At 45.0% G+C, this 27,898-nt stretch overlaps 9 non-coding genes across 9 annotated transcripts; 2 read left to right on the forward strand and 7 right to left on the reverse strand.

Annotated features, from left to right (window-relative positions):
- Positions 1 to 934: 934 nt before the first annotated feature.
- Positions 935 to 1,049, reverse strand: TRNAL-CAA (transfer RNA leucine (anticodon CAA)). Its single transcript has 2 exons — positions 1,012 to 1,049; positions 935 to 980 (listed from the first exon to the last, which is right to left on the reverse strand). It is a non-coding gene; the product is annotated as a tRNA-Leu (tRNA).
- A 15,926-nt stretch (positions 1,050 to 16,975) lies between these two features.
- On the reverse strand, positions 16,976 to 17,090 carry TRNAL-CAA (transfer RNA leucine (anticodon CAA)). The gene is made up of 2 exons: positions 17,053 to 17,090; positions 16,976 to 17,021 (listed from the first exon to the last, which is right to left on the reverse strand). It is a non-coding gene; the product is annotated as a tRNA-Leu (tRNA).
- Positions 17,091 to 19,766: 2,676 nt separating this feature from the next.
- Positions 19,767 to 19,839, forward strand: TRNAR-UCG (transfer RNA arginine (anticodon UCG)). The gene has a single exon. It is a non-coding gene; the product is annotated as a tRNA-Arg (tRNA).
- Positions 19,840 to 20,108: 269 nt separating this feature from the next.
- Positions 20,109 to 20,219, reverse strand: TRNAF-AAA (transfer RNA phenylalanine (anticodon AAA)). The gene is made up of 2 exons: positions 20,182 to 20,219; positions 20,109 to 20,154 (listed from the first exon to the last, which is right to left on the reverse strand). It is a non-coding gene; the product is annotated as a tRNA-Phe (tRNA).
- A 1,375-nt stretch (positions 20,220 to 21,594) lies between these two features.
- Positions 21,595 to 21,667, forward strand: TRNAR-UCG (transfer RNA arginine (anticodon UCG)). The gene has a single exon. It is a non-coding gene; the product is annotated as a tRNA-Arg (tRNA).
- Positions 21,668 to 21,935: 268 nt separating this feature from the next.
- On the reverse strand, positions 21,936 to 22,047 carry TRNAL-UAA (transfer RNA leucine (anticodon UAA)). The gene is made up of 2 exons: positions 22,010 to 22,047; positions 21,936 to 21,981 (listed from the first exon to the last, which is right to left on the reverse strand). It is a non-coding gene; the product is annotated as a tRNA-Leu (tRNA).
- Positions 22,048 to 25,089: 3,042 nt separating this feature from the next.
- On the reverse strand, positions 25,090 to 25,201 carry TRNAL-UAA (transfer RNA leucine (anticodon UAA)). The gene is made up of 2 exons: positions 25,163 to 25,201; positions 25,090 to 25,135 (listed from the first exon to the last, which is right to left on the reverse strand). It is a non-coding gene; the product is annotated as a tRNA-Leu (tRNA).
- A 1,391-nt stretch (positions 25,202 to 26,592) lies between these two features.
- On the reverse strand, positions 26,593 to 26,703 carry TRNAL-UAA (transfer RNA leucine (anticodon UAA)). The gene is made up of 2 exons: positions 26,666 to 26,703; positions 26,593 to 26,638 (listed from the first exon to the last, which is right to left on the reverse strand). It is a non-coding gene; the product is annotated as a tRNA-Leu (tRNA).
- A 744-nt stretch (positions 26,704 to 27,447) lies between these two features.
- TRNAL-CAA (transfer RNA leucine (anticodon CAA)) lies at positions 27,448 to 27,563 on the reverse strand. Its single transcript has 2 exons — positions 27,525 to 27,563; positions 27,448 to 27,493 (listed from the first exon to the last, which is right to left on the reverse strand). It is a non-coding gene; the product is annotated as a tRNA-Leu (tRNA).
- Between the last annotated feature and the right edge of the window lie 335 nt (positions 27,564 to 27,898).

Consider the following 27,898-nt stretch of genomic DNA (forward strand, 5'->3'; position numbering starts at 1 on the left):
GGAGCATGAATGCAAGGGTCTGACTTCATATCAGAACAATGAGAGGTTGAGTCCAGTTGTGGTAGTCTGTTTCCATGTGATTTTTGGAAAAAATGTATACACATGCTGAGAGACAAAGATGTAAGCGTGCTATAGTAATCAGAGTAGGTAAGATTCTAGAATGTGAGAATGTTATTCTGCACCATGGAGCATGAATGCAAGCATCGTTAGCTAAGGAGGAATTAAGCTTGAATTTACCAAGTAAATATAAAGACAATGTGATCACATTTTGATTCTGAAGATGGTAATTGTGGAGAGAGAGAGAGAGAGAGAGAGAGAGAGAGAGAGAGAGAGAGAGAGAGAGAGAGAGAGAGAGAGAGAGAGAGAGAGAGAGAGAGAGAGAGAGAGAGAGAGAGAGAGAGAGAGAGAGAGAGAGAGAGAGAGAGAGAGAGAGAGAGAATACATCAATGGGTAAGATGCCGTCAGGCTTAAGATCAGGGTTTTGAGGGTTCGGGTCCCGACATGGCAGTCAGTTTCCACGTGTTTTTTGAAAAAAAGTTTATTCTTATTCTAGACCAAGGGACCACGTACTCAACCATCATGTGCCATTCAAAAGACTGTTTGGCCTAATGAATAAAGTGTCTGACTTTGGATCAGAAGTTTGAGGTTTCAAGTCCTTTTGTGTTTGTGGCATTGTCTTTCTGCACTCTTTTTGAAAAAAATTTAAATGTAGTGATCGGTTGTTATGAAAGCCTCATGCGCCAATCTGAAGAGCAAGTGGCCTATGGAAAAGGCGTCTTACTTTGGGTCAAAAGATTGAGGGTTATCATCCCTTCATGGTCGTAGCAGTCTCTCTCCACATGCTTTTAGAAAAAAATGTACAGATGCTGAGAGGGTTATATGACAGTTTAGAAAGAAGGGTCAGTTGTAGACAAGTAAGGACACAAAAAGCAGCTGTCAGAAGTGGGATTTGAAGCCATGCCTCCATTTGGAGACCAGAAAACCCAGCTCTATGTGGGGAAAGAAATCAGTCTTGAGTCTGGCGCCTTAGACCACTCGGCCATCCTGACAAACTGCATTGTGGGTGCTACAGCTATTCCCATTCGGTTAACTAAGGAGGAATTTAGCTAGAATTTACCAAGAAAATATAAAGACAATGCCATCACGTTGTGATTTTGAAGATGGAAATTTTGGAGAAAGAGAGAGAAAGAAAGATAGATTGAGAGGGAGAGAGAATGGGTAAGGTGTCTTTCTTTAGATCAAACATTTATACACATGTTGAGAGACAGAGATGTTAGCGTGTCATAGTCATCAGACTAGGTAAGATTCTAGAATATAAGAAAGCTGTTCTGGACCATGGGAGCATGAATGCAAGGGTCTGACTTCATATCAGAACAATGAGAGGTTGTGGTAGTCTGTTTCCATGTGATTTTTGGAAAAAATGTATACACATGCTGAGAGACAAAGATGTAAGCGTGCTATAGTAATCAGAGTAGGTAAGATTCTAGAATGTGAGAATGTTATTCTGCACCATGGAGCATGAATGCAAGCATCGTTAGCTAAGGAGGAATTAAGCTTGAATTTACCAAGAAAATATAAAGACAATGTGATCACATTTTGATTCTGAAGATGGTAATTGTGGAGAGAGAGAGAGAGGAGATAGAAAGATAGATTAAGAGAGAGAATGGGTAAGGTGTCTTTCTTTAGATCAAAAATTTATACACATGCTGAGAGACAGAGATGTTAGCGTGTCATAGTCATCAGACTAGGTAATTTTCTAGAATGTGAGAATGTTATTCTGGACCATGGGAGCATGAATGCAAGGGCCTGACTTCAGATCAGAACATTGAGTGTTTGAGTCCAGTTGAGGAAGTCTGTTTGAATGTGCTTTTTGGAAAAAATGTATACACATGCTGAGAGACAAAGATGTAAGCGTGCTATAGTAATCAGAGTAGGTAAGATTCTAGAATGTGAGAATGTTATTCTGCACCATGGAGCATGAATGCAAGCATCGTTAGCTAAGGAGGAATTAAGCTTGAATTTACCAAGAAAATATAAAGACAATGTGATCACATTTTGATTCTGAAGATGGTAATTGTGGAGAGAGAGAGAGAGATAGAAAGATAGATTAAGAGAGAGAATGGGTAAGGTGTCTTTCTTTAGATCAAAAATTTATACACATGCTGAGAGACAGAGATGTTAGCGTGTCATAGTCATCAGACTAGGTAATTTTCTAGAATGTGAGAATGTTATTCTGGACCATGGGAGCATGAATGCAAGGGCCTGACTTCAGATCAGAACATTGAGTGTTTGAGTCCAGTTGTGGTAGTCTGTTTCCATGTGCTTTTTTGGAAAAAATGTATACACATGCTGACCACTCGGCCATCCTGACTAACTGCGCTGAGAGTGCTAGAATTATTCCCATTCAGCTAATCAAAGAGAAATTTAGCTACAATTTTCTTGAAAATGTAAGAACAATGTCATTATGTTTGAGAGAGAATGAAGAGAAAGCAGAGAGACAGAGAGAACGAGAAAAAATAAATAAATGAACGGATAAGGCGGATTCTGACCAAACGGGGGGGGGGGGAGAGAGAGAGAGAATACATCAATGGGTAAGATGCCGTCAGGCTTAAGATCAGGGTTTTGAGGGTTCGGGGTCCCGACATGGCAGTCAGTTTCCACGTGTTTTTTGAAAAAAAGTTTATTCTTATTCTAGACCAAGGGACCACGTACTCAACCATCATGTGCCATTCAAAAGACTGTTTGGCCTAATGAATAAAGTGTCTGACTTTGGATCAGAAGTTTGAGGTTTCAAGTCCTTTCGTGTTTGTGGCATTGTCTTTCTGCACTCTTTTTGAAAAAAATTTAAATGTAGTGATCGGTTGTTATGAAAGCCTCATGCGCCAATCTGAAGAGCAAGTGGCCTATGGAAAAGGCGTCTTACTTTGGGTCAAAAGATTGAGGGTTATCATCCCTTCATGGTCGTAGCAGTCTCTCTCCACATGCTTTTAGAAAAAAATGTACAGATGCTGAGAGGGTTATATGACAGTTTAGAAAGAAGGGTCAGTTGTAGACAAGTAAGGACACAAAAAGCAGCTGTCAGAAGTGGGATTTGAAGCCATGCCTCCATTTGGAGACCAGAAAACCCAGCTCTATGTGGGGAAAGAAATCAGTCTTGAGTGTGGCGCCTTAGCCCACTCGGCCATCCTGACAAACTGCATTGTGGGTGCTACAGCTATTCCCATTCGGTTAACTAAGGAGGAATTTAGCTAGAATTTACCAAGAAAATATAAAGACAATGCCATCACGTTGTGATTTTGAAGATGGAAATTTTGGAGAAAGAGAGAGAAAGAAAGATAGATTGAGAGGGAGAGAGAATGGGTAAGGTGTCTTTCTTTAGATCAAACATTTATACACATGTTGAGAGACAGAGATGTTAGCGTGTCATAGTCATCAGACTAGGTAAGATTCTAGAATATAAGAAAGCTGTTCTGGACCATGGGAGCATGAATGCAAGGGTCTGACTTCATATCAGAACAATGAGAGGTTGTGGTAGTCTGTTTCCATGTGATTTTTGGAAAAAATGTATACACATGCTGAGAGACAAAGATGTAAGCGTGCTATAGTAATCAGAGTAGGTAAGATTCTAGAATGTGAGAATGTTATTCTGCACCATGGAGCATGAATGCAAGCATCGTTAGCTAAGGAGGAATTAAGCTTGAATTTACCAAGAAAATATAAAGACAATGTGATCACATTTTGATTCTGAAGATGGTAATTGTGGAGAGAGAGAGAGAGAGAGATAGAAAGATAGATTAAGAGAGAGAATGGGTAAGGTGTCTTTCTTTAGATCAAAAATTTATACACATGCTGAGAGACAGAGATGTTAGCGTGTCATAGTCATCAGACTAGGTAATTTTCTAGAATGTGAGAATGTTATTCTGGACCATGGGAGCATGAATGCAAGGGCCTGACTTCAGATCAGAACATTGAGTGTTTGAGTCCAGTTGAGGAAGTCTGTTTGAATGTGCTTTTTGGAAAAAATGTATACACATGCTGAGAGACAAAGATGTAAGCGTGCTATAGTAATCAGAGTAGGTAAGATTCTAGAATGTGAGAATGTTATTCTGCACCATGGAGCATGAATGCAAGCATCGTTAGCTAAGGAGGAATTAAGCTTGAATTTACCAAGAAAATATAAAGACAATGTGATCACATTTTGATTCTGAAGATGGTAATTGTGGAGAGAGAGAGAGAGATAGAAAGATAGATTAAGAGAGAGAATGGGTAAGGTGTCTTTCTTTAGATCAAAAATTTATACACATGCTGAGAGACAGAGATGTTAGCGTGTCATAGTCATCAGACTAGGTAATTTTCTAGAATGTGAGAATGTTATTCTGGACCATGGGAGCATGAATGCAAGGGCCTGACTTCAGATCAGAACATTGAGTGTTTGAGTCCAGTTGTGGTAGTCTGTTTCCATGTGCTTTTTTGGAAAAAATGTATACACATGCTGACCACTCGGCCATCCTGACTAACTGCACTGAGATTGCTAGAATTATTCCTATTCAGCTAATCAAAGAGAAATTTAGCTACAATTTTCTTGAAAATGTAAGAACAATGTCATTATGTTTGAGAGAGAATGAAGAGAAAGCAGAGAGACAGAGAGAACGAGAAAAAATAAATAAATGAACGGATAAGGCGGATTCTGACCAAACGGGGGGTGGGGGGGAGAGAGAGAGAGAGAGAGAGAGAGAGAGAGAGAGAGAGAGAGAGAGAGAGAGAGAGAGAGAGAGAGAGAGAGAGAGAGAGAGAGAGAGAGAGAGAGAGAGAGAGAGAGAGAGAGAGAAAAAGAGAGAGAAAGAAAGAATACATCAATGGGTAAGATGCCGTCAGGCTTAAGATCAGGGTTTTGAGGGTTCGGGTCCCGACATGGCAGTCAGTTTCCACGTGTTTTTTGAAAAAAAGTTTATTCTTATTCTAGACCAAGGGACCACGTACTCAACCATCATGTGCCATTCAAAAGACTGTTTGGCCTAATGAATAAAGTGTCTGACTTTGGATCAGAAGTTTGAGGTTTCAAGTCCTTTCGTGTTTGTGGCATTGTCTTTCTGCACTCTTTTTGAAAAAAATTTAAATGTAGTGATCGGTTGTTATGAAAGCCTCATGCGTAGTGTTGAGCATTCCGATACCGCAAGTATCGGGTATCGGCCGATATTAGCGGTATCGGAATTCCGATACTTAATTCCGATACTTTTTTCATATCGGATTCCGGAATCGGAATAGGAAGTTCCCATCATGCTATGAGCCTGCTTGCTTTGATTAAGCCAATGGGAATCCTCCGAAGTGTGGGCACATCCTGTTAGGCATGTAGGCATGTTAACTATTGGCATGGCTGTGATTGGCTGCCGAAATGATGTCATGATGCACTATAAAAGCCGCCGCAGCCGCCATTTCTGGTCACTCTGCTGTGAATTCAGTTAGGGACAGGCTGCTGTAGAAGACTGTGAGGGACAGTTAGAAATAGCGATTCCACCAAACATGTAGTGCTTTACCCAGGCTACATAAACCACCACTGTAGCCTTCTTTGCCCTAGCAGCAGTGTTCACAGCTGTCTGCAAGGGCTGTGTGAGTGCAGCTCACGCTGTGGAGAGGGTCCTGCAGCCACGTCAGGCTGTAGGCCACCCAGTGTGATCACTGCTGCCTCATACATCTTTTATTTTTTGAGCTGCATTTTTTACATAATTTCAATCTAGTGTGCTTCCATCCGTATCCATATACGTTGGTTGCAAACACTAGTAGTAGACAGCGGAGCCTTTCTGCAGCCTTTCAGTGCTAGTGTCCACTTTGCTGCACTGTTCACGGCTGTCTGAGAGGTCTCTGACTGTGTGTGAGTGCAGCTCACGCTGAGTAGTGTGTCCTGCAGCTACGTCTGGCTGTAGGACGCTCAGCGTGCGTCAGTGCCTCACACATATTTTTATTTGAGTGCAGCTCATTTTTTCTTCTATTAGTGTGCATCCATCCGTCTCCATCTACGGTGGTTGCAAACACTATATAGGAGTACACAGCGGAGCCTTTCTGCAGCCTGTCAGTGCCAGTGCCCACTTAGCTGCACTGTTGACGGCTGTCTGAGAGGCCTCTGACTGTGTGTGAGTGCAGCTCACGCTGAGTAGAGTGTCCTGCAGCTACGTCTGGTTGTAGGACGCTCAACGTGCGTCACTGCCTCACACATATTTGTCTTTGAGTGCAGCTCATTTTTTCTTCTCCTATTAGTGTGCATCCATCCGTATCCATCAACATTGGTTGGTTGCAAACACTATATAGGAGTAGATAGAGGAGCCTTTTTTTCTGGCTTGTGCCCTGCCGGCGCAGCCAGATTAGTATTACCCAATTTTTTTGGAGCCTCATCTTTTGCATTGTAGGTTACCTGCCTGCATTGTAATAGCTCCAAAAAGTTGGTGATACTATCAGTTTCAATTCTTTGTTCACATACTTTGAGTTTGTTTCCAACAAAGAAACCACAAAAAAAGTTCACCAAACACTACATTTTGAACTTGTGTAGGCCACATCAGCTCCTATTAAAGTCTAGTCCACACACACACACACTTCATAAAATTAGTGTTTCTTGTACCTGTAACCAGCTGTTCAGAAATAAGCACACTAAGGCCCCCCTTTGTACTTTTTTGCCTATCTTAAGCAGTCTTGCAAGATGAAGAAGGCAGGGAGTAAGGCGCGTGTCGGCGTGGGCGTGGGCGCGGAGTTTCAGCAGGGAGAGGACGTGGGGATTCTGCAGGGAGAGGACGTGGGGATTCTACAGGTAGAGGACGTGGGGATTCTGGGCCTGCTGCGGGCACCAGTGGATCAGCATCCCCCAGTTTTAGCAGGCAACAGTCCTTTATGCGCAGCTTTGTAGGACCTCAACGTACCCCACTGCTGCGTGAGGAACAAATTGAAGCCGTTGTCGGATGGATGGCAGCTAACGCATCGACTTCAATTACTTCCGCATCCTCTCAGGGTCAGAGCACCGAAGAGCAACCATCTGTCTCTTCACCACCTGCCAAAGTGCCCAGGCAGTCAGAGAGACATGGACAGGAGCCATCACAGTCTCTACTTCTGTTCTCGGAATCTGTTGGCTTGGAAAGAGGGGGCCAGCCAAGCAGCATTCCTGAATGTGAAGAAGAGGGAGTATGCAGTGATGCGCAACTTCTTTGTCCCTCTGAATCTGAAGAGGCGAGTGGGCCAGTGCCTATGGTCAGCACACCTCAGTACGCATCAGATGATGACGAGACTCAGTTGCCACTTTCTGGTGCGTACGGTGCTGGCGAGACAACCCCGGAGAAGCAGCTGTTTGAAGAGGGGAGGGAAGATGATGAGGTCCTTGACCCATCATGGCGTGAGCAACAGGAAGGTGGTGGGAGCAGCTCGGAGGAAGAGATTCCCCTACCGGCCAAAACAGGAGGCAGAGGGAGGGGGAAGACTTGGTTGCCTGTACCCTCCACTTCGGCACCCGTTAGGAGCATTCCTCCTTCCAAAGGCAAACCGGGCGCTCACAAGAGTTGCAGTGCGTGGTCCTTTTTTGACACAGTTGCAGATGACATTTGCTTTGTCAAATGCAAGCTGTGTCATCAGAGAGTCAAAAGAGGGAGAAATGTCAGCAACCTCAATACCACAAATATGTGGAAACATGTGCGCACCAAGCACGAGTTGGAGTTGCAGAGACACCCTGAAGACGTAGGCCAACGTACAGCACCACCTACCACCTCTTCAGTTCGTGTTGGGCCCTCTTCCTCCAGCTCACACACTGCTGGTTCGGCTTCCTCACAGGATCGCCAAGGAAGAACCTCTGCCACTGTTGTCCGGAGACCCTGTCAGATTACACCCATAGCAGCACGTTCCCATCCATCACAGCCATCGGTAGCACAGGCATGGGATAAAAGGCGCCCTTACTCGGCAAACCATCCCTGAGCACAGTCTCTGAATGCTGGCATTGCCAAACTTCTGGCAGTTGAAATGCTGTCATTCAGGCTGGTGGACACTGACACCTTCCGGGACTTAATGGCATTGGCAGTCCCCCAATACAACGTGCCCAGCCGCTTTTATTTCAGCAGGTGAGCCGTCCCTGCCCTGCAGAAACATGTTGAGGGCAAAATAAAACATGCGCTACTAAACGCCGTTAGTAGCAAGGTCCACCTGACCACCGATGCGTGGACCAGTAACCATGGACAGGGACGATACCTTTCCCTCACTGCCCACTGGGTCAATGTTGTGGAGCCGGGTACGGATCTGGAGAGTGGCGCTGTACGTGTTCTTCCAACGCCACGGATTGCAGGACTCCAGTCTGTACACATAGACTCCTCCTCCTACTCAAGTTCCTCAGAAACAGCAGAGCAGGAGCCTGTTACGACCGATATGAGCACAGCCGTGGCCAAACGTCAACAGGCTGTACTCAAATTAATTTCTTTGGGGAATCGAAGCCACACAGCGCAGGAGCTCTGGAATGCTATCAAGCTGGAGAGCGATGTGTGGTTTGGGCCAGCGAATCTCCAGCCGGGCTTGGTAGTGTGTGACAATGGCCGAAATCTGGTGGCAGCTCTTGGCCTAGGCAACCTCACACACATCCCATGTCTGGCACATGTTCTTAACTTGGTCGTGCAGAGCTTTCTGAGGGACTATCCGGATCTTGCTGCACTGTTGCACAAGGTCCGCATAGAGTGCGCTCACTTGCGACGTTCCAGCACGGCAAGATCGCGCCTTGCTGCTCTGCAGCGACGATTTGGCCTTCCGGAACATCGCATCATATGTGACCTACCCACCCGGTGGAATTCAACGTTACATATGTTGGAGCGGTTGTGTGAGCAGCAGGCAGCAGTCATGGAGTACCAGCTGCATCAGGCGCAAACAAGTCGCACTGTGCGCCGTTCACACTTCAGCACCATTGAGTGGGCCTCTATGAAGGACATCTGCCTCGTTTTGCGTGCCTTCGATGAATCCACACGGATGGCGAGTGCAGATGATGCACTAGTCAGCATGACTGTCCCCCTTATCTGCCTGCTTCAACAAACACTGCAAGCACTAAGGGATGAGGTTTCAGAAGAGGTGGAGGATGAGGAGTCCCAAATGCCATCTGCTTGTGGACAGTCTGCGCTACGTGTTTCCTCACAAAGGCCTAGGCAGGGGACACTTTGTGAGGAGGATGAGGAGGAGTCGATGGAGGAGGAAGACATCTCTCCAGAGGAGGGAGGTACACAAACCTCTACTCAGTATGTACAGCGAGGGTGGGGTGATGCAGAGCAGGCCGAGGTCACGCCTCAAACAGGGGACAGCGGTTCTTTGGCAGTTGGGAGTCTGCAGCACATGGTTGATTTCATGCTGCAGTGCCTGAGAAACGACCGCCGCATCGCCCACATTCTCGTCTTGGCTGATTATTGGGTGTACACCCTCCTAGATCCTCGCTACCGGGACAGCGTACAAAGGCTCATACCATCGTTGAACCGGGAGCGTAAAATGCGGGAGTACGAAGAGTCACTGGTGCAGTCCATAATGTTTTCCATTCCACCCGACAGCATTGTTGCTAGTGCTTTACAAAGCAGCTCTGTGCGTCGAGGCAGTGGAGGAAACTCTGCACAAAGAGGGAGCAGAGGCAGCGCCGCAGCACAAGGCAAGACCACTATGGCCCAAATGTGGCAAAGTTTTGTGTGTCCACCACAATTGTCTACACCATCAGCGACGCCTCGAGTCAGCAGGAGGCAACGCTTCCGTCAGATGGTGTCAGACTACATGTCTTGCCCTGTCGCTGTACTCCCAGATGGCTCTTCCCCCTTCAAGTTTTGGGTCTCTAAGCTGGATACATGGCCAGAGCTTAGCCAGTATGCATTGGAGGTGCTGGCTTGCCCTGCTGCCAGTGTATTATCGGAACGTGTCTTTAGTGCCGCAGGTGGTGTACTAACAGACCGTCGCACGCGACTATCTTCCGATAATGTTGACCGGCTGACTTTTCTGAAAATGAACAAGGCCTGGATCTCCAAAGACTTTGCCATTCCTCTTACAGACTAAATTAGTGGTTGGCAACTGTATCCAGGTCTGCTGGTGTGTTCATTTTTCTACCACCTGAACTATAATCCCTTTGCTTCAACACAGCCAGTTGTCGCTCAGATGTGTCGTCTGCACAGAGAAACACACTAGCTCCTGTGTTAGTGGGGTTCAGTAATGCCAGCTGATCCCCTGCTGTGTGGACGGCAAAGTCACCAGCTCCATCAACATTCAAACCACTACTGATTTTTAACCGTGCCCAACTTAGGTCTCTGGCTCCACTGTCTCTACTATTTCCCCTGACCTCCAACCCCGCCATCTACATCTCTGAAGTGGCGTCAGCACAATCTACACTTGTCCCTGTGTTCCTGTGGCTCAGTCCCATCAGTTTATCCCCTGATGTGTGTCCGGAAAGGTCTCCTGCTCTGTCCACATTCCCATAACCAGTAGTGGGAATGAGGACAGAGCTGGCGAACTTGCCGGACAAACATCAGGGGATCAACTGACGGGACTGAGAACCAGTAACACAGGAACAAGTGTAGATTGTGCTGACGCCACTTCAGAGATGTAGCTGGCGGGGTTGGAGGCCAGGGTAAATAGTAGAGACAGTGGAGCCAGAGGCCTAAGTGGAGCATGGTTAGAATCAGTAGTAGTCCACAACCTCCATAAAAACCGCTGCCCATTGGCCTCTGCATGCGGCATGCGTAATCCTGGGCTCCAACAGCGTCAGTTGGTGTTCAGAAGTGTCGTCTCCACAGAGCCAAACACCTTCGTTAGAGTGTTAGTGGGGTTCAGCACTGCCAGCTGTTCCCCTGCTGTGGAGATGGCAAGTCTCCTGCTGCCTTCACCTGCCAAAATCCAGTAGGCCCCAGCCTGCTCCTCGCCTAATCCTGTGCTCCAACATCGTCAGTTGGTGTTCAGAAGTGTCGTCTCCACAGAGCCAAACACCTTCGTTAGAGTGTTAGTGGGGTTCAGCACTGCCAGCTGTTCCCCTGCTGTGGAGATGGCAAGTCTCCTGCTGCCTTCACCTGCCAAAATCCAGTAGGCCCCAGCCTGCTCCTCGCCTAATCCTGTGCTCCAACATCGTCAGTTGGTGTTCAGAAGTGTCGTCTCCACAGAGCCAAACACCTTCGTTAGAGTGTTAGTGGGGTTCAGCACTGCCAGCTGTTCCCCTGCTGTTGAGATGGCAAGTCTCCTGCTGCCTTCACCTGACAAAATCCAGTAGGCCACAGCCTGCTCCTCGCCTATTCCTGGGCTCCAACAGCGTCAGTTGGTGTTCAGAAGTGTCGTCTCCACAGACCCAAACACCTTCGTTAGAGTGTTAGTGGGGTTCAGCACTGCCAGCTGTTCCCCTGCTGTGGAGATGGCAAGTCTCCTGCTGCCTTCACCTGCCAAAATCCAGTAGGCCCCAGCCTGCTCCTCGCCTAATCCTGGGCTCCAACAGCGTCAGTTGGTGTTCAGAAGTGTCGTCTCCACAGAGCCAAACACCTTCGTTAGAGTGTTAGTGGGGTTCAGCACTGCCAGCTGTTCCCCTGCTGTGGAGATGGCAAGTCTCCTGCTGCCTTCACCTGCCAAAATCCAGTAGGCCCCAGCCTGCTCCTCGCCTAATCCTGGGCTCCAACAGCGTCAGTTGGTGTTCAGAAGTGTCGTCTCCACAGAGCCAAACACCTTCGTTAGAGTGTTAGTGGGGTTCAGCACTGCCAGCTGTTCCCCTGCTGTGGAGATGGCAAGTCTCCTGCTGCCTTCACCTGACAAAATCCAGTAGGCCACAGCCTGCTCCTCGCCTATTCCTGGGCTCCAACAGCGTCAGTTGGTGTTCAGAAGTGTCGTCTCCACAGAGCCAAACACCTTCGTTAGAGTGTTAGTGGGGTTCAGCACTGCCAGCTGTTCCCCTGCTGTGGAGATGGCAAGTCTCCTGCTGCCTTCACCTGCCAAAATCCAGTAGGCCCCAGCCTGCTCCTCGCCTAATCCTGGGCTCCAACAGCGTCAGTTGGTGTTCAGAAGTGTCGTCTCCACAGAGCCAAACACCTTCGTTAGAGTGTTAGTGGGGTTCAGCACTGCCAGCTGTTCCCCTGCTGTGGAGATGGCAAGTCTCCTGCTGCCTTCACCTGACAAAATCCAGTAGGCCCCAGCCTGCTCCTCGCCTAATCCTGGGCTCCAACAGCGTCAGTTGGTGTTCAGAAGTGTCGTCTCCACAGAGCCAAACACCTTCGTTAGAGTGTTAGTGGGGTTCAGCACTGCCAGCTGTTCCCCTGCTGTGGAGATGGCAAGTCTCCTGCTGCCTTCACCTGACAAAATCCAGTAGGCCACAGCCTGCTCCTCGCCTAATCCTGGGCTCCAACAGCGTCAGTTGGTGTTCAGAAGTGTCGTCTCCACAGAGCCAAACACATTCGTTCAAGTGTTAGTGTGGTTCATCATTGCCAGCTGATCCCCTGCTGTGGAGATGGCAGTCTCTCCTGCTGTCTCCGCATTACAAAGACAGTAGGCCTCTGCCTACACCCTCCTATTTCCTGGGCTTCAACACAGCCAGTTGTAGTTCGGAAGTGCCGTCCACACGGAAAGAGATACTTGCTCCCGTGTCTCAGTGGGGTTCAGTAACGTCAGCTGATCCCCAGCTGTGTGGATGGCAGTCTCTCCTGCTGTCACCTCATTCAAAATACAGTAGGCCTCTGCCTACACCCTCCTATTTCCTGGGCTTCAACACAGCCAGTTGTAGTTCGGAAGTGCCGTCCACACGGAAAGAGATACTTGCTCCCGTGTCTCAGTGGGGTTCAGTAATGTCAGCTGATCCCCTGCTGTGTGGATGGCAGTCTCTCCTGCTGTCACCTCATTCAAAATACAGTAGGCCTCTGCCTACACCCTCCTATTTCCTGGGCTTCAACACAGCCAGTTGTAGTTCGGAAGTGCCGTCCACACGGAAAGAGATACTTGCTCCCGTGTCTCAGTGGGGTTCAGTAACGTCAGCTGATCCCCTGCTGTGTGGATGGCAGTCTCTCCTGCTGTAAACTCATTCAAAATACAGTAGGCCTCTGCCTACACCCTCCTATTTCCTGGGCTTCAACACAGCCAGTTGTAGTTCGGAAGTGCCGTCCACACGGAAAGAGATACTTGCTCCCGTGTCTCAGTGGGGTTCAGTAACGTCAGCTGATCCCCTGCTGTGTGGATGGCAGTCTCTCCTGCTGTAAACTCATTCAAAATACAGTAGGCCTCTGCCTACACCCTCCTATTTCCTGGGCTTCAACACAGCCAGTTGTAGTTCGGAAGTGCCGTCCACACGGAAAGAGATACTTGCTCCCGTGTCTCAGTGGGGTTCAGTAACGTCAGCTGATCCCCTGCTGTGTGGATGGCAGTCTCTCCTGCTGTAAACTCATTCAAAATACAGTAGGCCTCTGCCTACACCCTCCTATTTCCTGGGCTTCAACACAGCCAGTTGTAGTTCGGAAGTGCCGTCCACACGGAAAGAGATACTTGCTCCCGTGTCTCAGTGGGGTTCAGTAACGTCAGCTGATCCCCTGCTGTGTGGATGGCAGTCTCTCCTGCTGTCACCTCATTCAAAATACAGTAGGCCTCTGCCTACACCCTCCTATTTCCTGGGCTTCAACACAGCCAGTTGTAGTTCGGAAGTGCCGTCCACACGGAAAGAGATACTTGCTCCCGTGTCTCAGTGGGGTTCAGTAACGTCAGCTGATCCCCTGCTGTGTGGATGGCAGTCTCTCCTGCTGTAAACTCATTCAAAATACAGTAGGCCTCTGCCTACACCCTCCTATTTCCTGGGCTTCAACACAGCCAGTTGTAGTTCGGAAGTGCCGTCCACACGGAAAGAGATACTTGCTCCCGTGTCTCAGTGGGGTTCAGTAATGTCAGCTGATCCCCTGCTGTGTGGATGGCAGTCTCTCCTGCTGTCACCTCATTCAAAATACAGTAGGCCTCTGCCTACACCCTCCTATTTCCTGGGCTTCAACACAGCCAGTTGTAGTTCGGAAGTGCCGTCCACACGGAAAGAGATATTTGCTCCCGTGTCTCAGTGGGGTTCAGTAATGTCAGCTGATCCCCTGCTGTGTGGATGGCAGTCTCTCCTGCTGTCACCTCATTCAAAATACAGTAGGCCTCTGCCTACACCCTCCTATTTCCTGGGCTTCAACACAGCCAGTTGTAGTTCGGAAGTGCCGTCCACACGGAAAGAGATACTTGCTCCCGTGTCTCAGTGGGGTTCAGTAATGTCAGCTGATCCCCTGCTGTGTGGATGGCAAAGTCTCCTGCTGCCTACACAGTCGTACCACTACTGATTTTTAACCGTGCTCCAATTAGGCCTGTGGCTCCACTGTCTCTCGTATTTCCCCTGTCCTCCAACCCTGCCAGTTACAGCTCCGAAGTGGCGTCTGCACAATCCACACTTGTTCCTGTGTTACAGGTGTTCAGTCCGGTCAGTTAATCCCCTGATGTGTGTCCGGCAATGTCGCCTGCTCTGTCCACATTCCCATTATGGTAATGTGGACAGAGCAGGCGACATTGCCGGACACACATCAGGGGATTAACTGACCGGACTGAACACCTGTAACACAGGAACAAGTGTGGATTGTGCAGACGCCACTTCGGAGCTGTAACTGGCGGGGTTGGAGGACAGGGGAAATACGAAAATCAGTGAAGCCACAGGCCTAAGTGGAGCTTGGTTCAAATTACTAGTCTACAACCGATCTTAAAATTTCTTCAGTGCAGCCTCAGCCTGCTCCGTGCTTGTCCCTGGGCTTCAACACAGCCAGTTGTTGCTCGGAAGTGCCGTCTTCACAGAGTAAAACACTAGCTCCTGTGTTTGTGGGGTTCAGTAACGTCAGCTGTTCCCCTGCTGTTTTGATGGCAATCTGTCCTGCTGCCTCCCAATTGACAGCACATCAGGCCTCAGCCTGCTAAGTGCTTGTCCTGGGCTCCAACATCGCCAGTTGCTGCTCATAACTGACTTTGGCACGGGTACTCCCTCCTGCCCAGCTTGGTTCCAGCCCTGCCTGCTGTTTCCGGGAAGTGTCAATGTCAGTTTGCCACCCCAAGTTGCCATGTCGTGTTGCGGTTGGGTTAGCCGAGGCTAGGGTGCCAGCAGTTTAGGTGCTTCCTATGTGGACTGCGGGTTCTGGTAAGAAAGGTTTGTTCCATAGTGCCAGTAGGACAAGCACCCCCTGTAGGACTGTGTGATTCGGTAACTGCGGCCAGCTTGCGGCATGCCAACTTTGCTTTTCAGGGATAACTTCTGATACCCCTCCGGGTTCCAGCACCGTCAGCTGGTTCTCATCAGAGCCTTTGGCCTAGGTGCCTCCATCTCGGTATCCGAGTTCCGGCAACGTCTGCTGGTCCTTGGTAGTGCTTTGTAGACCAGGTACCTCCTGCTTAGTAACCGGGTTCCAGCACCGTCAGCTGGTCCTCGGTTGTGCCATTGGCTCTTATTCCTTCTGCTGCCCCTCTGGGTGCCAGCACTGTCAGCTGGTCCTCGCTATTTCCATTTGCTCTTGCAGCTTATGCTACCCCTCCGGGTTCCAGCACCGTCAGCTGGTTCTCGTCAGAGCCTTTGGCCTAGGTGCCTCCATCTCGGTATCCGAGTTCCGGCAACGTCTGCTGGTCCTTGGTAGTGCTTTGTAGCACAGGTACCTCCTGCTTAGTAACCGGGTTCCAGCACCGTCAGCTGGTCCTCGGTAGTGCCATTGGCTCTTGTTCCTTCTGCTGCCCCTCCGGGTGCCAGTACCGTCAGCTGGTTCAAGAGGACAAAGAACAGGAAGACAACCACCAAGATGCAGAACAACAAGAGAGAGAAGACAAAGAAGCATAAAAAAAACAAAGCAGAAGAACATTAAGCATAAGACTAATACTCTGAGCAAATGATATTATCTTATTTATAAGCAGAAGAAGACTAAGCAGTGTATGGGGGTGAGTCCGTTCCTCCTCGTGGTGCCCCTGGAAAAGGCCTGCTGCTGCAGGCCAAACTGAACGCGGACAAATCCTGTTGTAAATCTTTTGTGACAGGCAGAACAGAAGGTGTAAACTTCTAACTTTTCTAGATAACAACTACAGGAATGCCTGACACAAACAAGAATATGATGAAGAAGAATAGGAAGAAGATGAAGAAGCTGAATATGTAGAATAATAATTGTTGAATAAGAAGAATATGAACAATGTAAGAAAAGGAAGAAGAAGAAGAAGAAGAAGAAGAAGAATGTAAAAAAAGGAAGTAGAAGAAGAAGAAGAAGAATGTAAAAAAAGGAATAAGAAGAAGAATGTAAAAAAAGGAAGAAGAAGAAGAAGAAGAAAAATGTAAAAAAAGGAAGTAGAAGAAGAAGAAGAATGTAAAAAAAGGAAGTAGAAGAAGAAGAAGAATTTAAAAAAAGGAAGTAGAAGAAGAAGAAGAAGAAAGAAGAAAGAAGAAGAAGACATACATGTCTGGCAAAATATAAATGAGGCTAACATAGTCAATATCTTTGTAACTCCTAACATCTTTAAAAAAAAAGTTTAATTCCTGCAATTCCATTTGATTGGGCTAAACCTCTATGGCTTTAATGTCTCCTCCACCTCCCACAATACATTCTACATTATTCTTAGTTGTTTTTCTTCATGTAGAATTAACCTACAAGGAAAGAAAGGTTTTTTTTAATTCCGATATTTTGGCCCCATTGACTTGCATTGGTTCCCGGTATCGGAATCGGCGATACCGATACTTTTTTTTAAGATCGGCCGATCCATTCCGATCCGATATTTTCAAGTATCGGCTGGTATCGCTCAACTCTACTCATGCGCCAATCTGAAGAGCAAGTGGCCTATGGAAAAGGCGTCTTACTTTGGGTCAAAAGATTGAGGGTTATCATCCCTTCATGGTCGTAGCAGTCTCTCTCCACATGCTTTTAGAAAAAAATGTACAGATGCTGAGAGGGTTATATGACAGTTTAGAAGGAAGGGTCAGTTGTAGACAAGTAAGGACACAAAAAGCAGCTGTCAGAAGTGGGATTAGAACCCACGCCTCCATTTGGAGACCAGAAAACCAAGCTTTGTGTGGGGAAAGAAATCATTCTTGAGTCTGGCGCCTTAGACCACTCGGCCATCCTGACCAACTGCATTGTGGGTGCTACAGCTATTCCCATTCGGTTAACTAAGGAGGAATTTAGCAAGAATTTACCAAGAAAATATAAAGACAATGCCATCACGTTGTGATTTTGAAGATGGAAATTTTGGAGAAAGAGAGAGAAAGAGAGAGATAGAAAGATAGATTGAGAGAGAGAGAGAGAATGGGTAAGGTGTCTTTCTTTAGATCAAACATTTATACACATGTTGAGAGACAGAGATGTTAGCGTGTCATAGTCATCAGACTAGGTAAGATTCTAGAATATAAGAAAGCTGTTCTGGACCATGGGAGCATGAGTGCAAGGGTCTGACTTCATATCAGAACAATGAGAGGTTGAGTCCAGTTGTGGTAGTCTGTTTCCATGTGATTTTTGGAAAAAATGTATACACATGCTGAGAGACAAAGATGTAAGCGTGCTATAGTAATCAGAGTAGGTAAGATTCTAGAATGTGAGAATGTTATTCTGCACCATGGAGCATGAATGCAAGCATCGTTAGCTAAGGAGGAATTAAGCTTGAATTTACCAAGAAAATATAAAGACAATGTGATCACATTTTGATTCTGAAGATGGTAATTGTGGAGAGAGAGAGAGAGATAGAAAGATAGATTAAGAGAGAGAATGGGTAAGGTGTCTTTCTTTAGATCAAAAATTTATACACATGCTGAGAGACAGAGATGTTAGCGTGTCATAGTCATCAGACTAGGTAAGATTCTAGAATGTGTAAATGTTATTCTGGACCATGGGAGCATGAATGCAAGGGCCTAACTTCACATCAGAACATTGAGTGTTTGAGTCCAGTTGAGGTAGTCTGTTTGAATGTGCTTATTGGAAAAAATGTATACACATGCTGAGAGACAAAGATGTAAGCGTGCTATAGTAATCAGAGTAGGTAAGATTCTAGAATGTGAGAATGTTATTCTGCACCATGGAGCACGAATGCAAGCATCGTTAGCTAAGGAGGAATTAAGCTTGAATTTACCAAGAAAATATAAAGACAATGTGATCACATTTTGATTCTGAAGATGGTAATTGTGGAGAGAGAGAGAGAGATAGAAAGATAGATTAAGAGAGAGAATGGGTAAGGTGTCTTTCTTTAGATCAAAAATTTATACACATGCTGAGAGACAGAGATGTTAGCGTGTCATAGTCATCAGACTAGGTAAGATTCTAGAATGTGTAAATGTTATTCTGGACCATGGGAGCATGAATGCAAGGGCCTGACTTCACATCAGAACATTGAGTGTTTGAGTCCAGTTGAGGTAGTCTGTTTGAATGTGCTTATTGGAAAAAATGTATACACATGCTGAGAGACAAAGATGTAAGCGTGCTATAGTAATCAGAGTAGGTAAGATTCTAGAATGTGAGAATGTTATTCTGCACCATGGAGCACGAATGCAAGCATCGTTAGCTAAGGAGGAATTAAGCTTGAATTTACCAAGAAAATATAAAGACAATGTGATCACATTTTGATTCTGAAGATGGTAATTGTGGAGAGAGAGAGAGAGATAGAAAGATAGATTAAGAGAGAGAATGGGTAAGGTGTCTTTCTTTAGATCAAAAATTTATACACATGCTGAGAGACAGAGATGTGAGCGTGTCATAGTCATCAGACTAGGTAAGATTCTAGAATGTGTAAATGTTATTCTGGACCATGGGAGCATGAATGCAAGGGCCTGACTTCAGATCAGAACATTGAGTGTTTGAGTCCAGTTGAGGTAGTCTGTTTGAATGTGCTTTTTGGAAAAAATGTATACACATGCTGAGAGACAAAGATGTAAGCGTGCTATAGTAATCAGAGTAGGTAAGATTCTAGAATGTGAGAATGTTATTCTGCACCATGGAGCATGAATGCAAGCATCGTTAGCTAAGGAGGAATTAAGCTTGAATTTAACAAGAAAATATAAAGACAATGTGATCACATTTTGATTCTGAAGATGGTAATTGTGGAGAGAGAGAGATAGAAAGATAGATTAAGAGAGAGAATGGGTAAGGTGTCTTTCTTTAGATCAAAAATTTATACACATGCTGAGAGACAGAGATGTTAGCGTGTCATAGTCATCAGACTAGGTAATTTTCTAGAATGTGAGAATGTTATTCTGGACCATGGGAGCATGAATGCAAGGGCCTGACTTCAGATCAGAACATTGAGTGTTTGAGTCCAGTTGTGGTAGTCTGTTTCCATGTGCTTTTTTGGAAAAAATGTATACACATGCTGAGAGACAGAGATGTAAGCGTGCCATAGTAATCAGAGTAGGTAACATTCTAGAATGTGAGAATATTAATCTGCACCATGGAGCACGAATGCAAGCATCGTTAACTAAGGAGGAATTTTGCTTGAATTTACCAAGAAAATATAAAGACAATGTGATCACATTTTGATTCTGAAGATGGTAATTGTGGAGAGAGAGAGAGAGAGAGAGAGAGAAAGAGAGAGAGAGAGAGAGAGAGAGAGAACATCAATGGGTAAGATGCCGTCTGACTTCAGATCAGAATTTTGAGGGGTTCGAGTCCCATCATGGCAGTCAGTTTCCATGAGTTTTTTTGAATAAAAGTATACACGTGCTGAGAGAGAGATGTAAGCGTGTCTTCGTCATTGGACTCAGTAAGATTCTTATTCTAGACCACGGAACCACGTACTCAAGCATCACATGCCAATCAAAAGACCGCGTGGCCTAATGGATAAGGTGTCTGACTTCGGATCAGAAGTTTGAGGGTTCAAGTCCCTTTGTGGTCGTAGCATTCTCTCTTTCTCCACACTTTTTGAAAAATGTATATATACTGAGCGTTTGTTACGAAAGCATCATGCGCCATTCTGAAGAGCACGTGGTCAAATGGAAAAGGAATCTTACTTTAGATGAGAAGATTTAGGGTTATCATCCCTTCATGGTGGTGGCCAGTCTCCCTCCACATGCTTTTAGAATAGAATGTACACATGCTGAGAGGGTTATTTGACAGTATAGAGAGACATGTCAGTTTTAGACAAGTAAGGACACTAAAAGCTGCTGTCAGAAGAGGGATTTGAACCCACGCCTCCATTTGGAGACCAGAATACCTACCTCAAGGGAAACAGAACACTCTTTAGTCTGGCGCCTTAGACCACTCGGCCATCCTGACTAACTGCGCTGAGAGTGCTAGAATTATTCCCATTCAGCTAATCAAAGAGAAATTTAGCTACAATTTTCTTGAAAATGTAAGAACAATGTCATTATGTTTGAGAGAGAATGAAGAGAAAGCAGAGAGACAGAGAGAACGAGAAAAAATAAATAAATGAACGGATAAGGCGGATTCTGACCAAACGGGGGGTGGGGGGGGGGGGAGAGAGAGAGAGAGAGAAGAGAGAGAGAGAGGAGAGAGAGAGAGAGAGAGAGAGAGAGAGAGAGAGAGAGAGAGAGAGAGGAGAGAGAGAGAGAGAGAGAGAGAGAGAGAGAGAGAGAGAGAGAGAGAGAATACATCAATGGGTAAGATGCCGTCAGGCTCAAGATAAGGGTTTTGTGGGTTCGGGTCCCGACAAGGCAGTCAGTTTCCACGTGTTTTTTTAAAAAAAGTTTATTCTTATTCTAGACCAAGGGACCACGTACTCAACCATCATGTGCCATTCAAAAGACTGTTTGGCCTAATGAATAAAGTGTCTGACTTTGGATCAGAAGTTTGAGGTTTCAAGTCCTTTCGTGTTTGTGGCATTGTCTTTCTGCACTCTTTTTGAAAAAAATTTAAATGTAGTGATCGGTTGTTATGAAAGCCTCATGCGCCAATCTGAAGAGCAAGTGGCCTATGGAAAAAGGCGTCTTACTTTGGGTCAAAAGATTGAGGGTTATCATCCCTTCATGGTCGTAGCAGTCTCTCTCCACATGCTTTTAGAAAAAAAATGTACAGATGCTGAGAGGGTTATATGACAGTTTAGAAAGAAGGGTCAGTTGTAGACAAGTAAGGACACAAAAAAGCAGCTGTCAGAAGTGGGATTTGAACACACGCCTCCATTTGGAGACCAGAAAAACCCAGCTCTGTGCGGGGAAAAAAATCATTTCCTGAGTCTGGTGCCTTAGACCACTCGGCTATCCTGACCAACTGCGCTGAGATTGCTAGAATTATTCCCATTCAGCTAATCAAAGAGAAATTTATCTACAATTTTCTTGAAAATGTAAGAACAATGTCATTATGTTTGAGAGAGAATGAAGAGAAAGCAGAGAGACAGAGAGAACGAGAAAAAATAAATAAATGAACGGATAGGGCGGATTCTGACCAAACGGGGGGTGGGGGGGGAGAGAGAGAGAGAGAGAGAGAGAGAACATCAATGGGTAAGATGCCGTCTGACTTCAGATCAGAATTTTGAGGGTTCGAGTCCCATCATGGCAGTCAGTTTCCATGAGTTTTTTTGAAAAAAGTATACATGTGCTGAGAGAAATGTAAGCGTGTCTTCGTCATTGGACTCAGTAAGATTCTTATTCTAGACCACGGAACCACGTACTCAAGCATCACATGCCAATCAAAAGACTGCGTGGCCTAATGGATAAGGCGTCTGACTTCGGATCAGAAGATTGAGGGTTCAAGTCCATTCGTGGTCGTGCATTCTCTTTCTCCACACTTTTTGAAAAAATGTATATATACTGAGCGTTTGTTACGAAAGCATCATGCGCCAATCTGAAGAGCACGTGGTCAAATGGAAAAGGCAATCTTACTTTAGATCAGAAGATTTAGGGTTATCATCCCTTCATGGTGGTGGCAGTCTCCCTCCACATGCTTTTAGAATAGAATGTACACATGCTGAAGAGGGTTATATGACAGTATAGAGAGACATGTCAGTTTTAGACAAGTAAGGACACTAAAAGCAGCTGTCAGAAGTGGGATTTGAACCCACGCCTCCATTTGGAGACCAGAATACCCAACCTCAAGGGAAACAGAACACTCTTAAGTTTGGCGCCTTTGACGACTCAGCCATCCTGACTAACTGCGCTGAGAGTGCTAGAATTATTCCCATTCAGCTAATCAAAGAGAAATTTAGCTACAATTTTCTTGAAAATGTAAGAACAATGTCATTATGTTTGAGAGAGAATGAAGAGAAAGCAGAGAGACAGAGAGAACGAGAAAAAAATAAATAAATGAACGGATAAGGTGGATTCTGACCAAACGGGGGGTGGGGGGGAGAGAGAGAGAGAGAGAGAGAGAGAGAGAGAGAGAGAGAGAGAGAGAGAGAGAGAGACAGAGAGAGAGAGAGAGAGAGAGAGAGAGAGAGGAGAGAGAGAGAGAGAGAGAGAGAGAGAGAGAGAGAATACATCAATGGGTAAGATGCCATCAGGCTTAAGATCAGGGTTTTGAGGGTTCGGGTCCCGACATGGCAGTCAGTTTCCACGTGTTTTTTTAAAAAAAGTTTATTCTTATTTTAGACCAAGGGACCACGTACTCAACCATCATGTGCCAATTCAAAAGACTGTTTGGCCTAATGAATAAAGTGTCTGACTTTGGATCAGAAGTTTGAGGTTGCAAGTCCTTTCGTGTTTGTGGCATTGTCTTTCTGCACTCTTTTTGAAAAAAATTTAAATGTAGTGATCGGTTGTTATGAAAGCCTCATGCGCCAATCTGAAGAGCAAGTGGCCTATGGAAAAGGCGTCTTACTTTGGGTCAAAAGATTGAGGGTTATCATCCCTTCATGGTCGTAGCAGTCTCTCTCCACATGCTTTTAGAAAAAAATGTACAGATGCTGAGAGGGTTATATGACAGTTTAGAAAGAAGGGTCAGTTGTAGACAAGTAAGGACACAAAAAGCAGCTGTCAGAAGTGGGATTTGAAAACCCAGCTCTGTGTGGGGAAAGAAATCATTCTTGAGTCTGGCGCCTTAGACGACTCGGCCATCCTGACAAACTGCATTGTGGGTGCTACAGCTATTCCCATTCGGTTAACTAAGGAGGAATTTAGCTAGAATTTACCAAGAAAATATAAAGACAATGCCATCACGTTGTGATTTTGAAGATGGAAATTTTGGGAGAAAGAGAGAGAAAGAGAGAGATAGAAAGATAGATTGAGAGAGAGAGAGAATGGGTAAGGTGTCTTTCTTTAGATTCAAACATTTATACACATGTTGAGAGACAGAGATGTTAGCGTGTCATAGTCATCAGACTAGGTAAGATTCTATAATAAAAGAAAGATTTTCTGGACCATGGGAGCATGAATGCAAGGGTCTGACTTCATATCAGAACAATGAGAGGTTGAGTCCAGTTGTGGTAGTCTGTTTCCATGTGATTTTTGGAAAAAATGTATACACATGCTGAGAGACAAAGATGTAAGCGTGCTATAGTAATCAGAGTAGGTAAGATTCTAGAATGTGTGAATGTTATTCTGCACCATGGAGCATGAATGCAAGCATCGTTAGCTAAGGAGGAATTAAGCTTGAATTTACCAAGAAAAATATAAAGACAATGTGATCACATTTTGATTCTGAAGATGGTAATTGTGGAGAGAGAGAGAGAGATAGAAAGATAGATTAAGAGAGAGAATGGGTAAGGTGTCTTTCTTTAGATCAAAAATTTATACACATGCTGAGAGACAGAGATGTTAGCGTGTCATAGTCATCAGACTAGGTAAGATTCTAGAATGTGTAAATGTTGTTCTGGACCATGGGAGCATGAATGCAGGAGCCTGACTTCAGATCAGAACATTGAGTGTTTTGAGTCCAGTTGAGGTAGTCTGTTTGAATGTGCTTTTTGGAAAAAATGTATACACATGCTGAGAGACAAAGATGTAAGCGTTGCTATAGTAATCAGAGTAGGTAAGATTCTAGAATGTGAGAATGTTATTCTGCACCATGGAGCATGAATGCAAGCATCGTTAGCTAAGGAGGAATTAAGCTTGAATTTACCAAGAAAATATAAAGACAATGTGATCACATTTTGATTCTGAAGATGGTAATTGTGGAGAGAGAGAGAGATAGAAAGATAGATTAAGAGAGAGAATGGGTAAGGTGTCTTTCTTTAGATCAAAAATTTATACACATGCTGAGAGACAGAGATGTTAGCGTGTCATAGTCATCAGACTAGGTAATTTTCTAGAATGTGAGAATGTTATTCTGGACCATGGGAGTATGAATGCAAGGGCCTGACTTCAGATGAGAACATTGAGTGTTTGAGTCCAGTTGTGGTAGTCTGTTTCCATGTGCTTTTTTGGAAAAAATGTATACACATGCTGAGAGACAGAGATGTAAGCGTGCCATAGTAATCAGAGTAGGTAACATTCTAGAATGTGAGAATATTAATCTGCACCATGGAGCACGAATGCAAGCATCGTTAACTAAGGAGGAATTTTGCTTGAATTTACCAAGAAATATAAAGACAATGTGATCACATTTTGATTCTGAAGATGGTAATTGTGGAGAGAGAGAGAGAGAGAAAAGAGAGAGAGAGAGAGAGAGAGGAAAGAGAGAGAGAGAGAGAGAGAGGAGAAAGAACATCGATGGGTAAGATGCCGTCTGACTTCAGATCAGAATTTTGAGGGTTCGAGTCCCATCATGGCAGTCAGTTTCCATGAGTTTTTTTGAAAAAAAGTATACACGTGCTGAGAGAGAGATGTAAGCGTGTCTTTGTCATTGGACTCAGCAAGATTCTTATTCTAGACCACGGAACCACGTACTCAAGCATCACATGCCGATCAAAAGACCGTGTGGCCTAATGGATAAGGTGTCTGACTTCAGATCAGAAGATTGAGGGTTCAAGTCCCCTTCGTGGTCCGTGGCATCTCTCTTTCTCCACACTTTTTGAAAAAAATGTGTATATACTGAGCGTTTGTTACAAAAGCATCATGCGCCATTCTGAAGAGCACGTGGTCAAATGGGAAAGGAATCTTACTTTAGATCAGAAGATTTAGGGTTATCATCCCTTCATGGTGGTGGCAGTCTCCCTCCACATGCTTTTAGAATAGAATGTACACATGCTGAGAGGGTTATATGACAGTATAGAGAGACATGTCAGTTTTAGACAAGTAAGGACACTAAAAGCAGCTGTCAGAAGTGGGATTTGAACCCACGCCTCCATTTGGAGACCAGAATACCCACCTCAAGGGAAACAGAACACTCTTAGGTCTGGCGCCCTTAGACCACTCGGCCATCCTGACTAACTGCGCTGAGATTGCTAGAATTATTCCCATTCAGCTAATCAAAGAGAAATTTAGCTACAATTTTCTTGAAAATGTAAGAACAATGTCATTATGTTTGAGAGAGAATGAAGAGAAAGCAGAGAGACAGAGAGAACGAGAAAAAATAAATAATGAACGGATAAGGCGGATTCTGACCAAACGGGGGGGTGGGAGAGAGAGAGAGAATACATCAATGGGTAAGATGCCGTCAGGCTTAAGTTCAGGGTTTTGAGGGTTCGGGTTCCGACATGGCTGTCAGTTTCCACGTGTTTTTTTTAAAAAAGTTTATTCTTATTCTAGACCAAGGGACCACGTACTCAACCATCATGTGCCATTCAAAAGACTGTTTGGCCTAATGAATAAAGTGTCTGACTTTGGACCAGAAGTTTGAGGTTTCAAGTCCTTTCGTGTTTGTGGCATTGTCTTTCTGCACTCTTTTTGAAAAAAATTTAAATGTAGTGATCGGTTTGTTATGAAAGCCTCATGCGCCAATCTGAAGAGCAAGTGGCCTATGGAAAAGATCAAAAATTTATACACATGCTGAGAGACAGAGATGTTAGCGTGTCATAGTCATCAGACTAGGTAAGATTCTAGAATGTGTAAATGTTGTTCTGGACCATGGGAGCATGAATGCAAGGGCCTGACTTCAGATCAGAACATTGAGTGTTTGAGTCCAGTTGAGGTAGTCTGTTTGAATGTGCTATTTGGAAAAAATGTATACACATGCTGAGAGACAAAGATGTAAGTGTGCTATAGTAATCAGAGTAGGTAAGATTCTAGAATGTGAGAATGTTATTCTGCACCATGGAGCATGAATGCAAGCATCGTTAGCTAAGGAGGAATTAAGCTTCAGATCAGAATTTTGAGGTTCGAGTCCCATCATGGCAGTCAGTTTCCATGAGTTTTTTTGAAAAAAAGTATACACGTGCTGAGAGAGAGATGTAAGCGTGTCTTTGTCATTGGACTCAGCAAGATTCTTATTCTAGACCACGGAACCACGTACTCAAGCATCACATGCCGATCAAAAGACTGCGTGGCCTAATGGATAAGGTGTCTGACTTCAGATCAGAAGGATTGAGGGTTCAAGTCCCTTCGTGGTAGTGGCATTCTCTTTCTCCACACTGTTATGAAAAAAATGTGTATATACTGAGCTTTTGTTACGAAAGCATCGTGCGCCATTCTGAAGAGCACGTGGTCAAATGGAAAAGGCATCTTACTTTAGATCAGAAGATTTAGGTTTATCATCCCTTCATGGTGGTGGCAGTCTCCCTCCACATGCTTTTAGAATAGAATGTACACATGCTGAGAGGGTTATATGACCGTATAGAGAGACATGTCAGTTTTAGACAAGTAAGGACACTAAAAGCAGCTGTCAGAAGTGGGATTTGAACCCACGCCTCTATTTGGAGACCAGAATACCCACCTCAAGGGAAACAGAACACTCTTAAGTCTGGCGCCTTAGACCACTCGGCCATCCTGACTAACTGCGCTGAGATTGCTAGAATTATTCCCATTCAGCTAATCAAAGAGAAATTTAGCTTACAATTTTCTTGAAAATGTAAGAACAATGTCATTATGTTTGAGAGGGGGTGGGAGAGAGAGAGAGAGAGAGAGAGAGGAGAGAGAGAGAGAGAGAGAGAGAGAGAGAGAGTGAGAGAGAGAGAGAGAGAGAGAGAGAGAGAGAGAGAGAGAGAGAGAGAGAGAGAGAGAGAGAGAGAGAGAATACATCAATGGGTAAGATGCCGTCAGGCTTAAAGATCAGGGTTTTTGAGGGTTCGGGGTCCCGACATGGCAGTCAGTTTTCCACGTGTTTTTTTAAAAAAAAGTTTATTCTTATTCTAGACCAAGGGACCACGTACTCAACCATCATGTGCCATTCAAAAGACTGTTTGGCCTAATGAATAAAGTGTCTGACTTTGGATCAGAAGTTTGAAGTTTCAAGTCCTTTCGTGTTTGTGGCATTGTCTTTCTGCACTCTTTTTTGAAAAAAATTTAAATGTAGTGATCGGTTGTTATGAAAGCCTCATGCGCCAACCTGAAGAGCAAGTGGCCTATGGAAAAGGCGTCTTACTTTGGGTCAAAAGATTGAGGGTTATCATCCCTTCATGGTCGTAGCAGTCTCTCTCCACATGCTTTTAGAAAAAAATTGTACAGATGCTGAGAGGGTTATATGACAGTTTAGAAAGAAGGGTCAGTTGTAGACAAGTAAGGACACAAAAAGCAGCTGTCAGAAGTGGGATTTGAACCCACGCCTCCATTTGGAGACCAGAAAACCCAGCTCTGTGTGGGGAAAGAAATCATTCTTGAGTCTGGCGCCTTAGACCCACTCGGCCATCCTGACCAATTGCATTGTGGGTGCTACAGCATATTCCCATTCGGTTAACTAAGGAGGAATTTAGCTAGAATTTACCAAGAAAATATAAAGACAATGCCATCACGTTGTGATTTTTGAAGATGGAAATTTTGGAGAAAGAAAGAGAAAGGAGAAGAGATAGAAAGATAGATTGAGAGAGAGAGAGAATGGGTAAGGTGTCTTTCTTTAGATCAAACATTTATACACATGTTGAGAGACAGAGATGTTAGCGTGTCATAGTCATCAGACCTAGGTAAGATTCTAGAATATAAGAAAGCTGTTCTGGACCATGGGAGCATGAATGCAAGGGTCTGACTTCATAT

The sequence above is a fragment of the Dendrobates tinctorius genome, unplaced genomic scaffold (assembly GCF_039654945.1).
Source record: "Dendrobates tinctorius isolate UK_male_01 unplaced genomic scaffold, ASM3965494v1 ptg000607l, whole genome shotgun sequence".
NCBI lineage: Eukaryota > Metazoa > Chordata > Amphibia > Anura > Dendrobatidae > Dendrobates > Dendrobates tinctorius.